Below are 17,403 nucleotides of genomic sequence, written 5' to 3' on the forward strand. Positions count from 1 at the left end.
AGGATCAACGTAAGACATTCCAGAACATAAAAGGCATCCTTCGTGCAAAGGGAGTGAAATATGCTATGCTGTAACCGGCCAAACTTTGCATCCAGCATGGAGGATCCACTGTCTCCTTCACCTCAGCGGAGTCAGCGGAACAATTTGCCAGGAATCTTCCTGATCGGGGTGGATCACCAGGGCGATCTCCTCAGTGTTCATGATCTGTCTCTGCACGGAGGCAGGTGGTTTCAGCCCATGGTCTCCCCTTTCTTAAGTTGATATCTCCCGATCCGGGGGGCTAGTTGGTCGTAAGTGCCATAATATTTGCCGTGGCCGCTTGGAGCATGTAATTCGCCCCTAGCGCCCCAGTTTCTGCAGTCACCGCGGTGTGTTGATCAGTGTTAGATGTGTTGTGGTCGTTTTTTTGGGGAGGGAACGGGAGCCGGTAGGTTCAAGTTTCTGGCGTGGGATGATTGTTATCAGTTTCTAGTTTTCAATCAAGCCCTTATTGCCCTTCACGGTGCACTCAACCATGCCATATTCAAGTGATACAAATAACCCGCTATAGTTCCAATATGACAGCACCACCCCGGTCGCCGCCATATTTCAGAATGGCCAAATAATCTTAACTGCGTTACATGATAAGCCCGGGTTAACCTTCTCAGTGCTGTCTTGGAATATTCGGGGGCTGACTAACCAGAAAAAGACACGGCTGATAGTATATCTGCACCATGGTTCTTACTGTAATTTGCTATGTCTTCAGGAAACTCATTTGGCCAGGGGTGCTCCTCTCCCGGCTCTGACAGGGTGGGTCTCCCATATATATAACTCCTCGTACTCCTCGCACTCTAGAGGTGTGGCCATTTATATTCATAAAACTCTGCAGTATAGGCTGCATGAACAGATTCGGGAAGACGAGGGGAGATTCCTACTTTTGGCAGGTGAAACGTTTGGTCTCCGGCTACTGATTATAAATGTCTATTCACCCAACATGGACTCACCTGAGTTCTTTCGTCAGTGCGCTAGGCATCTCCACAAATTCACTGGGTATGAGATACTATGGGTTGGCGATTTCAACCTGGCCCTCACCCTAAATATGGATAGGTCTGTTACAACACAATCCACCCCCGCCCCGCAGGCAGTGAAAGCGTGGGCAAATATCTCACAGGATTTTGGTTTGCACGATGTGTGGCGCAGACTGCATCCCAATGACAGGGAATATACCTTCTTCTCAGGAGTTTATAGCAGCTCTTCTAGAATTGACTACGTGATGTCAACATCCTCTATTCTTAGAGTGGCTACGGAGGCCACTATACTCCCTAGGACCTGTCCGATCATTCCCCCATGTTAGTTTGGTTTGATTTGGTGGAATGCCCCTCTAGCCAGCTTTGCTGACATTTCAGAGCTACTGCCCTTAGAGACCCAGTGTTTCTAGCCGGCATAGAAAAGGACATATACACATATTTTCAAACTAATGTGGGTTCCGTCCCAGACCCTGATACGATTTGGGAAGCCTTTAAGGTATGTATACGGGGCTGCTGTATGACAAGGGAAGGAGGGATACTGAAGGCGTTAAGGCGGTCTCTGAACGGCTTAGAGGATATTATACGGGAGGGAGAAAGACGGCAGAGTATTCGGCATACCCCCGAACTTCGCCGGGAGCTGAAAGCACATAGGTAGGCGGTTCAGGAATTGGCAGATAGTGAAGATAGATATATGGGTGATCCAATCTTGGCGACTAAATATGGAGAGGGGGGTAGACCGAGTAAGACTTTAGCTTGGGCCATTAGGAAGGAACGTCTCTCCACCAATATAGTTGAAATTGAGGGCCGGGATGGGGATCGAATAAGGGATCCCAAAGGGTTCAAGGATGCATTCATGGAATTCTATGATCGCTTATATATCGCACGCCCTACCCCCTGACACGACGCGTTGCTCAGCTATCTAGATGAGGTGGCTTTGGGATGGCTAGACCCTGAACAAGGCCGTGCTCTCAACGCCCCCATCACCGAGGAGGAGGTTCGTAGTGCCATCAAATCTCTCCCTAACGGCAAAGCCCCGGGTGTAGATGGTATTACAGCTGAATTTTATAAGACGTACATTGATCTGGTTACCCCTCATCTGCTGGCGATGTTTGGTGGTGCGCTGGCCAAGGGTGTCCTTCCGGACTCTACAAGGTCTGAGTTAATTACTGTGTTGTTGAAGCCTGGGAAAGGATTCCCCTTCACTTATCCTCTTACAGGCCACTGTCGCTCATTAATCTTCACAGACCGCTTACACCCACACATGCCTGGCCTGGTGTTACCGGACCAAGCTGGATTCATTTCTGGGCGCTCTAATCAGAATAACTTGCGCCGACTCCTTACCCTTATGCATAATATCAACCCAGACGTTCCGATGGCTGTGGTTGCCCTAGATGGCAAGAAGGCGTTTGATTCTGTTGAATGGTCCTTCCTTTGAGGTGCTTCGGCGATCGGGCATGGGTCTAACCTATCTCATATACGAATGGCTTTATGTCAGCTCATATATATCCTACGCGTGGCACTAGGCAAGGTTGTCCCTTCTCCCCGGTCCTGTTCGCCCTTGCGATGGAACCCCTGGCCTGCCATATCCAGGAGCGCACACACCCGTCTATTATATCGTTATATGCAGACGATATCCTTCTTTATGTTAAAAATCCCCACCAAAATCTCCCACCATTAGTGACGGAGGTGAATAGGTTTGGGGAGCTGTCTGGGCTCCGGATCAATTGGGAGAAGTCGGGGGTCCTCCCCCTAACTTCAGCTGTCCAGAGAACCGACATAGGCAACGAGTTCAAGTGGTCTCCGTATGGCTTCAGATACTTGGGCGTTACGATTTCCACCATCAGAGAGCATGTGTATAAAACCAATTATGTAATGCAGCTAGATGATCTGGAACAAAAGGTAGAGAGCTGGATCCTGCCTCCGATATCCCAGGCCGCCCGTATAGCGCTGGCCAAAATGGTAATGCTTCCTAAGTTGTTATACGTATATAATAATGTCCCAGTGTCGCCCACAGCGAGTTACTGGGCCTGTGTTAGGAAATTGATGACACTATTAGTATGGGCGGGCAGACAGCCTAGATTAGCGTATGATACTCTGGCTCAACCGTATGAAACGGGAGGCTTGCAGTACCCCGATCTTTATTTTTACTTCTTAGCTGCGCAAGCACAATATATATCCGAATGGAATGTGGTGGACTATCAGGCCCCGCATGTTCAGATAGCTGGGACAGTTTCCCATCCGGACTCTCTAATGGGTATGCTGTGGGGAGACAGAGATCCGGTCCCGCAGAGTGAGATCCAGCCTGTTTCAATAACATGCCGGGCGTGGGCAGAGATATGTCGGATACTGTGAGCCTCGACTTCTTTCACCCCTGAGCTGCCAATATATAATATAGCAGGAGTTCAGTTAACGCACGAGAGGTCCTTCAGGGACCGATTTCAGACTCTGTGCTTTTATACCCTGGGGGACTTGGTGTGGGACAGTCGCTTTGTAACGTGGGAGGCGTTAAGTTCTGGGGGCGTGCATGATTCTGTAACTATTACATTACTTCAGACTACGATGTACCCTTAGAGCCAAATGGCCCGATTTCCCACTTGCACCGGCCCCCCACCCAGCGCAAAGCTCAATTATTCGCCCCATATCGAGTAGGAAGGTGGCATCGAATATATAAACTGGTAAGAGGGGGAAGAATAGTACAGAATCTTGGGTATAGAATTAAGTGGGAAGCAGCTCTGGGGAAGGAGTTGAGTGAGGAACAGTAGAAGTCTGTATGTATGCAAACACGATATAGATCATTAAACTCTCGATACAGACTGATTCATTATAAGTTTGTGCACCAAATGTACTACTCCCCCTACTCTTTAAGTAAGTTCTATCCTGAGAGCCCATCTGTGTGCAAAAGATGTAATGCTGATTGTGCAGATTTTTATCATGTTAGTTGGAGTTGCCTGAACATTCGATCCATCTGGGACAATATAGAAGCAGCCTTGTCCGAAATGCTCACTTCAACGCGGGCTTATACCCCAGAACTATGGCTCCTTGCCCTGGTCGAGGGGGGCACTCGCACTGAAAAGAGGCTCTTAAGCATGGCTTCTGGGATATCTAATTGCTAGGTCCTGGGGAAAGACCAGCCCCCCCACATTCACGAGATGGCTGGAATGCATGGCTCTTTGCGAGCGGAGGGAAGCTACATTACCAACTACTAGCCAGCCGTTTGACTGTTGGTCACCGTTTAGACGCTATCAGTTGGCGCAGGCAGCGCGGACCTCAGACTCTATTCCGGATTGACTAAATTGGGGATCAATACCGGAGTGTAATGTTGTGAATGGGTGGGAAAATCTCTGCAATTGCTGTCATGAGGGAACATTATTAATTTGATGCAATATTGTTCACTTGAATGGATGTTATATCAAGTTTGTGGATGTACATGATGGGTCTATTGTGTAGGGCAGTGGGTTGAATTGGGTAATTTTGGGATGGGAATGTTTGATACCCGATTGGGTATGTGTTTATTGAAAAACAAAGAAAGTTTACACACAAAAAAAAACAGAGCAGGCATACACCTGTCTAGCCTGTAGTTTTAAAGCCTCCATGGCAATGTCCTCGGCTGGTAGAGGTGCCTCACTGTATGCGAACACTCAGTCCTCTTTCCTCTAATCAAGTGCTAGCTGCCTCAACAAAGCCAAAACAATGCAATCATACTTTGTTAGCATGCGTACCTGCGACACTTCATGTAGCATCTGCCTCCCACAATCGTCGTCATTACAAACCGATGGCTGTTCACTAGTGATTCACTGCACATGATCGATTATCAGATACGTTCATTTTTTTTTACCATGGGTCCACGCCGAGTGCTTGTCTTGTGTACATGCTCTGAACGTACAATGGCACTAATTTGAGAGGCATCCTTAAAAACGCATTGCTCGCAAACACATCCACTGCATTAACCAAATCTTATTTTCTCCAGCGTTTCTGAAAGCAGAAACATTTCATGTAGCGCGACTATTTGGAGCAATATATTTCAAGAGTTTTCAAAGTGGGCTTAAGTCTCTCATGCTGCCCGAGCTGCTGGAGGCCTCCTACTCCGCATCATATAGAATAGTTGCACACAATTTGCACTTGCGTCCCTGTTTTCTAAGGGTTACAGTTACGCTTGCTGACGTGCATGCATATGATTGATTTTCATAATATATGATATGATATGGCATTTGTAACGCGCCTATACACAGGTGTTTCAAGGCGCGACGAGGCAGGGAGGGGAGGAAACAAGGGGAAACAGACAACGATCCTACTAGGCCAGGTGTCATTCGGATCACACAAGTGCAAGGGTGGGGGAGGGGGAAAAGTGCAAGGGGAAGGGGAGGGGGGGGGGGGGGGAGTGCAGTACAAGGTAAGTGGCGTAAAGTAATAAATAAATAGGGCCAACTGGTGGCAAGGTAAGTGCAGAGCAAGTGCTGGAAAAGGGGGGGCTGTAGGGATACAGAGACAGTCCCGCAGTGCAGAGGGGTTCCAGGGCATCAGTGCAAGTGGAGAGTGGCTGGACGATAACTATATTCCTTTTCACAAATGAAAGGTGCTGTGCTGATAACATTGCAACATAAATACAAATAAGACTACATTACAGGCATAGTTACACAATGATACCCTATGGTTGCTTTGTAACAGCGAGCACTGTATTGCATTTTAAGTGCATACAGTGGTAACTGCACACGAGCCCATTCTGCGGCGTCGTAACAGCACCTTCTTACCCTGCAGTCTTTCAGGCAAACAGATGACCTTTTCCGTTAAATCTTCCTCGTTTCTTTAACTCCCTTGTCGCCCCTGTTGACTCTCGCGCAGCGTCCACCGATCGCTTGTACTTCCCTCTCCACGCTGATGTGCTAGAGGGCGGAACACCGTGGAAACCTTCCCTCAACCCTCACACACATGGCAGACACGAGAGCCTTGACAGCAGCCGGCTACTTTCATTCGGTTCCATGGGCGTGCCTTCTGGTTTAGGACTCTCCGAACACGTGGTCACATACAGTGACTCCTCGCACTCATATAGGCGAGTCTGTTGCCGTTATGTGCATAGGCTCAAAACAGGCTGATGTTTTGTGGACGGTTCTGCATACAATTGTCTGAGGCACTCTTGAAAATGTGGCTCACGATCTCAAATGGTAATTCATTCCTTTTTGACTGTTTGAGAAGTACACAAAAGGAGGGTTTTTTTTGGTAATGTGTTGCAAATTGTGTGTATTTCACAGCTTTTCTGCAACGTGTGGCACCTCCCCTTGGGGAAGCGTGGTGCTCTGCCGGATGTTTGTACGGTCGGCAGCATCAGAGCAACGCTGGAAAGGGACGTATGCATGTAAAGGACGTATGCATCTAAAAATAAAATAAACGCAAGAAATATTTTTAAGAGTCAAAAAGAAGGTTAATCCTGACATCTGTCCCCTTGACCCGATCATGGCCACGTTACGAGTTTGGAAGATGGTATTCTTGCACATAGATACTGCAAAACCTGACTACCGTTGGTTATAGTCCTGGGTATTTTGGTTGTAGCCTCAGATAGAATCCCAGGGAAAACAACCAAAAGGCTAGCTAGCCCCGAGTCCAGACCGTCTCGAAATTAGTGTAGCACCGGATCTTTTCCAGACCTAGCAACACCCCTGACTCCCAATACTTGGAAACTGGGCCAGGGGAACACAAGAGGGGGACATCTGCAATACTATAGACATGCAAGCAGCCAGATCGTCTAGATGGCCAATCTATCCAAACGAACCTCCTGAAACCCTCAGCGTTGCATACGTAGCAAACTCTGGAAACGGAAGACGCATTCTATCTGCACTTTACAAACTGGTGCAGAACTCCTTCCCGGCCTAGCAATCCAAAGCTAGAAGCAACTGGTCCCGGGAACTTGGCTTCGACCTCGCTGATGAGCAATGGACCCAAATGTGCACCCACACCAAGAAAGTTTCCATTAACTTCAGATTTAAGTTTATACAATTTAAAATCTTGAATAGACTACTATAAACCCGCTAGACTCTCTAAAATGGCCAACTCACAGCCCCGGTGTTGCCCTAAATGTATGTTGGATGGGGTAATCCACTTACACATGCTCTGGGAATGGCCACTATTGCAGAATTATTGGTCCCAAGTCATGGGTACGATATCTGAAGTTATTGACACCACACTAGAACATGTACCCATGGGGCCGTTCTTTGGCATCTGGCCTGTGATTAGTGGCAGGGATCCCTGAGCTTTCACTAATACTGCCTGCATGATTGCTAAGAAAACTATTCTGCTACGCTGGAAAGAAACGCCCCGGTGCAAGAAGGAATGGTTAAATACATTGACCTGGTCACAAGACTGGGAAGAAAAGTATGTATCTACTCTTCCAGCTAGTTCTAGACCACAGGATTCGTGGGCCAGCTTTATATCTTACCTGTATGACAAAACCCACATTGATAACCATCGACTGGCTGTCTGTGTAACCCTGGTATAGCACCGTCGCAAAGTTAGACCAATGTTGTTTACAGTGTACCTCATGTTTTGCAATTTCACTGAATGTACCAATGAATGCTCTAGGGGTCATGGCCTTGTCATGTATTCTGCTTTGCTCTGTCAGAACTGGTTTGTTTACAAAAAAAGAAAAAGAGGGTTAATCCGTTTAACATTAGTGTTCTTGTTAAATCATATCTTGCAAATATTTGAAATTTGCTCTAGATATAAATAGTAAAAATTTGGTTATTGCATGGGAATGCATTATTTTATTTGGAAGATGCATGGTATATTTACCATTCAAAGATGGCCTTGGAGACAGTCATCCAAGATGGCGGTCACCATGGAAGAGCTCAAAGAGTTTCTGTGCTAAAGTGTGCAAAAAGGGGGGCGTTTTGCCCACAGATGGGTGGACATTAGGGGTGTCACGGTATTAGTTTTATGACGGTACGATAACCTTCTTGCCAAATGACGGTATATCATGGTTATCGCGGTATAGCAGGTGGAGTTAACTAATCTTAACAAATATTTTCTAAAAGGTCATAAATTGACAGATTTATCATCACAAACAAAACCAGGCAACCAGGGCCAGAATTGGGCTTTTCAACATACTTTCCACTGAAATGCCTTGCTTCCACCAAACACAAACACATATGTGGAGAGGAGGGGGGGGGCTGCTGCAACTGGCAAAGCAAATTGAATAGCTTTTCTTAAGTGGTCATTTAGGCTTTATGCTCCCCCACTGGCTACTGGTGAAGATGAACATGTTGCCATCTTGATAACCTGCATGCCACCGATCAATGGAGGCCGATGGTAGTATACGCTTGTATATGTGTACACACACACACACACACACACACACACACACACACACACACACACACACCGTTACAGCCTTTAGTTTACTTGCGGGCCAAAAGGTGTTCAGTACTCACGGACATGTTACCCTTTGGTATGGCAGCAGGGAATACCCACAGAGATGAGTGAATTTCGCAGTGTGGCTTATTATATGTAAATTCAATGATAGAACCAGGGAAATCCCCCATTGGCATATGTTTAGAGAACATTATCCATTATAAATATATAAACCCCAAAGCCGCCAACCCAAAGTAAACCCTTTTCCTTCTTGGCACTGTATCTATTCTTTCTATTGCTAACATAAGGATTTTGTATCAGGCACGTGTGATTCATGGAATGGCATTAAAAACTGCTCCAACTGAAACTACTTGGCAGACGGCACATCCAACAGTGCAAGACCAAGACTGCGCAGCACTTGCTTACTGCAGCCTTTCCAAATCAGATTGAAAAGCACACTTTACGGTATGAACGGTATAACGGTATAAACAATGTGACGGTTATTATTGTTCAATTAAGTGGTTCACAGTATCTTTAACGGTATACCGTTATACCGTTACATCCCTAGTGGACATGGGAGAAAGTCCTATTGATTTAACTTGAAAATGGGCGTAAATGGGTGGGACACATATGCCAAACAACACATATCGATCATCATACGCCAACCTGCATTGAAAAGCATCATAACAAACCTGGACCCAAAGCCCCTATTTCAAGCTCTCATGGTAAAGCTCCTATTTTAATGACAATAGCGTCGGCTTTATAGGTAGCACTTTCAGCGCCACCTAATAGCCAAATCTAAAGAGAATTGAGATACAGTCTTCTCCCAAAGCTGCTTGGAGAGCATCTCCCATGGCTCAGTGTCCAGCCCCACTAAGCAGGTCGAAAGACAAGCGCCTGGTGAAGTAACCATGGGCCCATCAGACAATCAGCATGGACACCCATCAGACTATCAACTTGCATCCATCTGGCGGAAAAGCCTTTTGAAGAGACTCCAAGATGCGAAGTAGCGTTCAACAAAACAACTCAACAATTACATGAAAATTCATAATGCTGCTGCAGTTCTCATCATTGGCGCTCACAAGTATGGTTAGTTATGTTTCATACTGCACACAACACAACCGTGCTGGTCTTAAAGCGCTAAGCCTTGTCGGTGGCAAGAGAGTGGACTCTTGGGTGAAAAGGAAACAGAGCCAAGGAGAGAGGAAAAGGGGAAAAGTCCAGGAAACACAAACCGCACAGACTTAACTAGTATGATCTCCTTCTGGCCTCATCTGCATTTGGATTTAGCATCCGGCCTGTCACATGGACTATAGAGGCATGACTTGCAATCTTCTGATCTTGCAGAGATAATCCAGACAGCTCTAAGCAAGCAATTTTGAGAATGGATATTGGAAATCCCAGCACTTGATCAGGGGTCTTCACCTTGAGGAGCCACACCACTGCCGACATATCATATAATTAACATGACACTTGGTTCACTCTGTCAGTCCAGAAAAACCAAACGCCCCTTGAGGGTCCGGAAATGAATGATAATTGGTTGGCCAAAGACCAACCGCCTCATTTACAGTGTAAGAATATATATTCATTAGCCATTAGTTATTACGTAGCTATTAGTTTAACTAGAGTGAAGCCATTTTAAGATGACCAGAATCGCCATTTTGTTTTCTCTCTCTGCTCTCTCCAACGTTGCCACTTAGCCTTGGACCATTGAAGTGAAATAATATCTACAGCAAAGCAGTTTTACATGAGGCAAAGGAACATGTTGAAACATTACACTGGAGAGCCAGACAGGAATGCCCGATTCCCTCCCTCACATATCCTTGAAGACAGGGAGCAAGGCATTTAATCAGTACACGAATGCCAGCGAGTCTCCTGAAAGAATATCAATGTACGAAACTAGCATTTAAAGAGTTGAATTATGATCTTCTTTACAGCCCCCCTTTCTGAGCCCAGTGAGGCCCCGGAGAGCGGGCTGACTTCTAGAGCGAGAATCGAAACTTAGAGATAGTGAGGCCTGATATGTGCCAGTCTTCTACGCGCAGCTTGCCCATGAAAAACAGAAACGCTGTGTTCTCGCAAACAAAGAATGGTGTCTGTAAAACTGGAGATTGCAAACTGTTAGCAAATATGGTGGTCTAAGGTGTCATATTTGTCACGATGGTCAATCATCGCCTCTAATTCAAAGGGAAATTAATTGGGGGCAGCATCAAATGTGTCATTACTGATTGTAAGGTGCTCTGTTTGTATATATGTAACTGAAGTACGTCTCGCACTCTCTTGCGTCCCCCGAGGTCTGTTAGACACACGTCGCGGGGCGTGGGACCACTTGGCCACCTGGGAATTCTTTGTGTTGCAATTTTGGGAACGGAACCTCGTGACTGGCGTATCTATTCATGTGTGGTGACCGTGCCTTGTTTCCACATCCGAGGGGCCCCTTCAACGCAACCACTCCTAAAAAATCAAAGAGTAGCTCATTTGAGCAAAAGGAATTGAATGAATGACTGAATGAACAATTGTATACCTGAGACCAGCATCCAAGCGCGGACCGGCATTCAAACCTGTGTTGCTCTGCGTTGTTTCGCTTCCAGGACTGAGCTATCCTCCCAGCATGCCTGAAAGAAGCACAGTCCCGGCTGTCTGAGCATGGAGACAACGGAGAGCTGCTTCGGTAAACAAGATGCATATCCCACATAGAACTACAGAGACGCCAAAGGCAGGACAGGACTTCTGCCTGACTTCCTAATGGCTGTAAGGCCTTTTGAAGCCTCTGGATCAGTATGGTACCAACACCTACCGGTAACCATCATCAGAACGAATCAAAGGGGCAAAGACAGACGGAGTTGAGAAGCCAGGTGAGATGGCAGAAGGAGTGAAGAAGCCAAGTGAGATGGCATAAGTTGAGGGGCTGGATGAGATGGACACGAGGTTTGAGGCATCACTAGGGCAGAGCAAGCTGGGTGCTAGATCCCCTGAAGGCACAGGGTCGGCTGCAGAGCGAGCGTTGAGCTAAACCCTTGAAATATACCTAGTGCTTAATAGCAAGCCAGATGCCAAGTCCATGAGAGTCACTGTGCATGCTGCAAAGCAAGGTGGGAACTATTATAACCCTGGCAGGCAGAGAGCAAGCTGTGCAATGAGCTGGGCACTTTATACCAGAGACCGTGGAATAGATCAAAACATATGCTGGGTGTTATAACCCTGAGACCGAGGTACAACGCCAGAAGCAAGCTGGGTGCTATAACCCTGAGACTGAGGAATCGTGCAAGAAGAATGCTGGGTGCTGTAACCCTGAGACTGAGGAATAGTGCAAGAAGAATGCTGGGTGCTATAACCCTGAGACTAAGGTACAACGCAAGAAGCAAGCTGGGTGCTATAACCTCCGAGACGGACGAATAGAGCAAGAAGAATGCTATGTGCTATAACCCTGAGACTGAAGAATAGTGCAAGAAGAATGCTGGGTGCTATAACCCCGAGACTGAGGAATAGAGCAAGAAGAATGCTGGGTGCTATAACCCTGAGACTGAGGAATAGAGCAAGAAGAATGCTGGGTGCTATAACCCCGAGACTGAGGAATAGAGCAAGAAGAATACTGGGTGCTATAACCCTGAGACTGAGGTACAATGCAAGAAGCAAGCTGGATGCTATAACGGGAAGACTGTATAGTCGAACAAGGAGTGTGCTTGGCACTATAACCCAGGGTCCACTAGGGAAGCTAGTGGGTGCTGGAACCCTGGTTGGAGTGGTGTCCCTAGGGCACCATAAGTGCCCCAATTGACTGTACCTTATCATAGCAGGAAGAGGAGGGAAACCCGATGGGTTGGTGGGTCGATAACGCTCCAAGGTTATTTCACGACGCTGACTATACCAATACATATTTGCAGAACGAGTTCTTGGTCATCACGTGTTTTGTTGATTGCCCAACCTGAAAGATCAAAGGTAAAGTTTGTCATGCTGGGATTCGAGCCTGTGATCTGTGCTTAGACTGCTGATATCAGCAGAAGGCGTTCCAGCTTACTGAGCTGTGTACTGGAAATACTGTACATTTCTGTGGTAGGAACACGGACGCACTGGCTCGATTGGAAATTGTGCCATGCAAGGTAAAAACAGCCCTCTACTGCTGCGTTCCCAATGGTCCATGTTACTAGGATTGGAAACTACATTTTCTGCATTATTTCATTATTTCTTGTATTTGAATTTATATAGTTCCGTGTTTCTGGATTACTGACGAATTACATTTCACACACGCAATTTGTTTACATTCTTTCCTTTCCTGTAGTGTGCATTATACAATGCAGTACACACTCGTCCATGTTTGTAAGGCTACTCCCCGTCTACAGAGATCAAACCCTTATAAAATAAAAATAAAAAAAAGGTTCCTTGTTTGCTGTGCTTCTTAGGCCACTCTTCCAAATAAATACTGCTGTGCAAACCTTAGTGATCACAATAGGTTTTCCTGGTGAATTAATTCACTACGACACCCATACAGCTCTTCAAATGCACTTCACTGCAGGTCTACAGCATCTACTTCTCTGTATTGGGACACACAAAGCTCTGCAGATGCACCCCAGGCCAGATTTTCAGCACGCATTATTTTTCACAGTACTGTGACTCAGAGCTCTGCTAATGCACCTCAATACTGACATGCAGTGTCCTTATTTAGCGCAGCTGAAAAACACAGCTCTGCCAATGCAACGTAATCCTCCCAGCACACCCAGCTGGTCTCAGTCTAGATAGGAAAGACAGACATTGGTCTCCCACTGCCAAGTTTACTGTGTTGCTGGCTGGCACATTCACTCCTTGGCATAGGCTTTCGACCCTGCCTGTGAGCCATAATCCAAACGTTTGATTGTAAGAACAAGAAATTACAAGGAAGGAAACGGGGAGCGAGCTCTGTGAGCCAGCACATCTTAAGTTAGATAGGTAGGCAGGGGGGACAAGAATACAGGGCAACATATTACTACACTGAAAAAGGGGATTTCAACACACCGAGGCATAGTTAAAATACTTCACGTTTGGTTGCAGGTAGGTAAAGAAACTAAAACGTTGAAATTCGAAATTTGTGCTCGCTGGTGGTACAGGTCTCCCTTAGAATAATAAGGTAAAATAGGCTAGCATTTAGATGGATTAGATACATAGCATTTGCAATGTGCACATCCACACGGAACCAGGTAGAACGAACTGCATCTAGGTGCATGCTGAACATGACGGGCAAAATGAGAAACTGGAGAAGGAGCCATTTATTGGAAAAGGAACATTTTTTCCTGAACACACATAGGGAATCGGTTGAGAAAAAAAAATCTTGTCATCTCTTTTGTGGTGCAACGATGACGTGGAATGGAGAGTAAGCATTTAATCTCCGATGGCAAACTTCTAACTGGGTTACACAGATTGATCTTCGTGCAAAGGTAAATTGGGGTCATTTCAAAAGTGCACTTACTAAGATTTTGAAGATAACGTGCTGATGGACTGGGAGCCAGTGGAGATCAAGGCGATAGGAGGAACTAGAACAACATTTGGGAAGTCGAAAAATAAGTCGAAAAGCAGAGTTTGAACAACTTGCAGCGTACGTAAAAGCTTATCAGAAATGGCAATATATAAAGCATTAGCAAAGTCCAAAATGTGAGTTTATGAGTGCACCATCAACCAACTCCTGATTATCTTTAGGAATTAAGTGGAGGGTCTGCCCAAGTAGATGAAGATGGAAGAACGCCGATCTGACCACTACATTTACTTGATGCAAGAACGACAAATCAGATTCCTAGATCGCGCCCAAATTCCTCACCATGCTGGAGAAAGATGTGCGTAATCCAAAAAGGGTTTGAGGAAGGAGAGAGCAATGAGGATCATTAAGGAGATATTTAGGACCCAACGGCATGACTTCCGTCTTAGTTGGATTCACCTGGAGACCATAACAAATCATCCATTGGTGTAACTCACCAAAGTCTTCGATTACATGGGAAAAGACACCTCTGTGAACCCAGATACTTAAACATATCAGGGTATCATTGGCATAAGAACGATAATGCAGCTGGAAATTCCAAAGGATACTCATTAAAAGGTTGTAGGTTAATGTTAAAAAGCAACAGGGAGAAAGGGGCACCACAGCCTTCCTTGATAGGATTAGATACAAAGAAGCCAACCTGGACCATTTGAGATCGATCTACAAGGAAACTCCTAAACAATGATAAGGTGTCATCGGATATAGCCATCAAGATTTCTAAACGTGAGAATAGGATGGTTTACATTGTGAAACCCTGAAGGAAGGTCAAGTATGACCAATAATGAGATGCCCTTCATCAGCATATGCCAAAATATCATCCGCTACAGCGACCAAGGCAGATTCAGTCCCATGATTCGGACGGAAGCTGGATTGTCGCAGATCTAGGATACCATTCTATTCTATAAATTGTTGTAGTTGTATAGTAGCCACTTTTTCAGAAAACAGGCCATCCAAGGAGATTGAGCAATAAAGCAAACGTTACTCATTTGTGTGGGATCAAGGATAGCCTTCTACAAAAGTGGAGAAATGAACACAGATTTAATTGGAGCTGACATGACTCCTTGACAGGAGATGTTGAGTAACCATTTTGTTAAGACCCAGGGCCAGGTGACAAGCAGCCAAAGCTTAGAGGACATCTCAAATAAACCAGAGATTTAAGAACCTGCAACAAAGGTAGAATTACCTGTTCAGTCACCTCTTGAAATTCAAATAAGAGCGCTGCAGGAGTCCCGCCTGTCATATCCTGGAGATCCAAGGATAAACTCTCTTTTTCCAACGTATCCTAAATATGTGTAATTTTAGAGAGGAAATTCCGATTACAGTCATTGGCCAATTACTACAAAAAGAGTAGGAAATTGTACAAAACAGCTTGGGAAGACTGGTGTTTTTATGATGGTAAAAAGTAGGTTGGGCTCATTACTTGCAAATGTTTCCGGAAAAATGATATTCCCCATTCCCATTTCAGTCCCATAGGACTCAATGGGAATGGGGAAGAGGCACCGGCACGTAAATAACGGTGCCGATGCCTCCGTTACGGTCTGCTTACCGTGGTCGCTGTGTCCCACAGGGCAGACCTGCCAGGCACAGCGACTCCGGCACGCAGACTCGTAGTGTGCCAGTCCGTTAACAACTGTACCGGTAGACTTACCGGCACCGTTGTTACCGGAACGGCACACTTGTAATGAGGCCCAATATTTCTCTCACTCATTCAGACACATGTTTTTATTTTCAACACTTACCTGAGCAGACCGCAGCAGTGATTGTCTCTGGCAGGCCCAGGTTTTATCCCTCTTCCTCTAACATCACTACATTGGGTCTATTCCTTTATCAGGCAGAGGGTCTTGTCAGCATGCTGACCTGGCCTCAGAGGGGCAGAGGGAGGGGTGGAGAGCCATTCAAGATCCCCCCAGGGCTGTTCAGAACTGCGCCCCCGAGGAATATTGAAGGGCTGACATCACCCATGGTCGGTCAGTGCCTTGCACAGAGCTCTCTATATGAGTGAAGGCATTGGGGCTTTATTTGCTGGTCCTCACCAAGGTAAAGTGCTGTGCAGGGCATAAGGGACATCGCCAGTCTTTGCATTTGCCAAGAATTTATATGTTCTAGATTCCTTGCAAATGCAAACACTAAAATTGCATTATTATCATTATTATGGAACAAGTTAAAATCACTCGCTCCATAATGCAAATGCATTTTAATGCATATTTCTTTATTTTTAGGTCTTTTATTTGCAGGACCTGGAGGGACCTGAAAATGTATAGGTAGTGTGGGTGTTAGGGGCGCCACCCTAGTGCCCGCATGGGCGAGCCTCAGTGCTTTAAGTGGGCCGGGGCCTACCGGGGCCGGGCCCCGGCAGTCTCCAAAAAGTGGGGCTGAGCCGGGGCCCTGCCGGGGCCCCGTCCCACCGCCCGCAACATTGGCAGGATGCATTATCCCGTCGCGGCCGCAGCCGCGACGGGATAATGCATGCGCCTGCCATGAAGTCAGGCGATCTGACAGAAGTGGCAGCCAGCCACAGCGATGCTGTAACTGGCTGCCACTTCTGACAGTCATAGTAACTGCATCTGGTGACCCCTCGCGCGAGAGGTCACCAGAGGCAGTTACTGTTCCTTTGTTTCCCCAGGTCGCCGAGGCGTCTTTAACCCTCGGCGAACCTGGGGATTCCTCGACATATTTCGAGGTTTATAAAAGATGGCTTTGAAAGTACACATTTCAAGCCATCTTTTATAAAGCTTTGCGGACGGACAATTTTGTCCGTAGTCAAAGCTTTATAAAAGATAGCTTGAATTGTGTACTTGCAAAGCCATGTTTTATAAACCCGAAAACATGGCCTGAAAACTAGGCAAACCGTAAGGTCTGCACACAAATATATATACATGTTATATATCTGTGTGCGTACCTTACTATGGTTTGTGTACTTTGCAGGCCATCTTTTCTAAACATAGAAATATGTAACATATGTAATGTTACATATTTCTATGTTTAGAAAAGATGGCCTGCAAAGTACACAAACCATAGTAAGGTACGCACACAGATATATAACATGTATATATATTTGTGTGCAGACCTTACGATTTGCGTGCTTTTTAGGCCACGCCCCTCCCAGAAGCCACGCCCCCAAATGAGGGCCCCCTCTCGATTTCTTACCCCACTTAAAGCCCTGGCGAGCCTCCACTGTTACTCTCCGCCAGACAAGTACAGAACCATGCCCCAGCCCTACCGTTATCAGTCACACACCTCTGGCACTGACCTTTCTGCAGGGAGCGGTTTATTTTATAAGTGGCAGCGCGCGCAGGACGCTTATCAAAGGTGGACTATGCCTTCGCAGTGCAGATCATTTACAGCTTTCAGAGAATATGTGGAAAGTGCTGGTCTAATCAGGAAAACTAGAAGAAAAGTGGGAAATGGGCAGTCAGAGAAGGAGGGGTAGACAAGGAGGAACGGGTTTTGAGAGGGGATGCTCCAGGTTCACCTTATCTTATCGTGGGCAGGCCTCATCATATAAGAGACTGGCTTTATCTGGACTTTATCGCCTCGCCTCGCCTCATCTCATCT

At 46.2% G+C, this 17,403-nt stretch overlaps 1 protein-coding gene across 6 annotated transcripts in view; it reads right to left on the reverse strand.

Annotated features, from left to right (window-relative positions):
- Window positions 1-17,403, reverse strand: part of SUOX (sulfite oxidase) — a 194,797-nt gene that overhangs the window by 98,862 nt on the left and 78,532 nt on the right. The window contains exon 1 of one of the 6 annotated variants that reach the window (XM_069653778.1): window positions 5,756-5,936. The exons of the other annotated variants lie outside the window; for them this stretch is intronic. The gene's annotated coding sequence lies outside the window, so the exon portion shown is untranslated. Of the gene's footprint in view, window positions 1-5,755; window positions 5,937-17,403 lie in introns of those variants that run through there. 6 annotated transcript variants of the gene reach the window in all.

This window comes from Ambystoma mexicanum, chromosome 3q, assembly GCF_040938575.1.
Source record: "Ambystoma mexicanum isolate Mex_15411 chromosome 3q, UKY_AmexF1_1, whole genome shotgun sequence".
Classification (NCBI taxonomy): Eukaryota; Metazoa; Chordata; class Amphibia; order Caudata; family Ambystomatidae; genus Ambystoma; species Ambystoma mexicanum.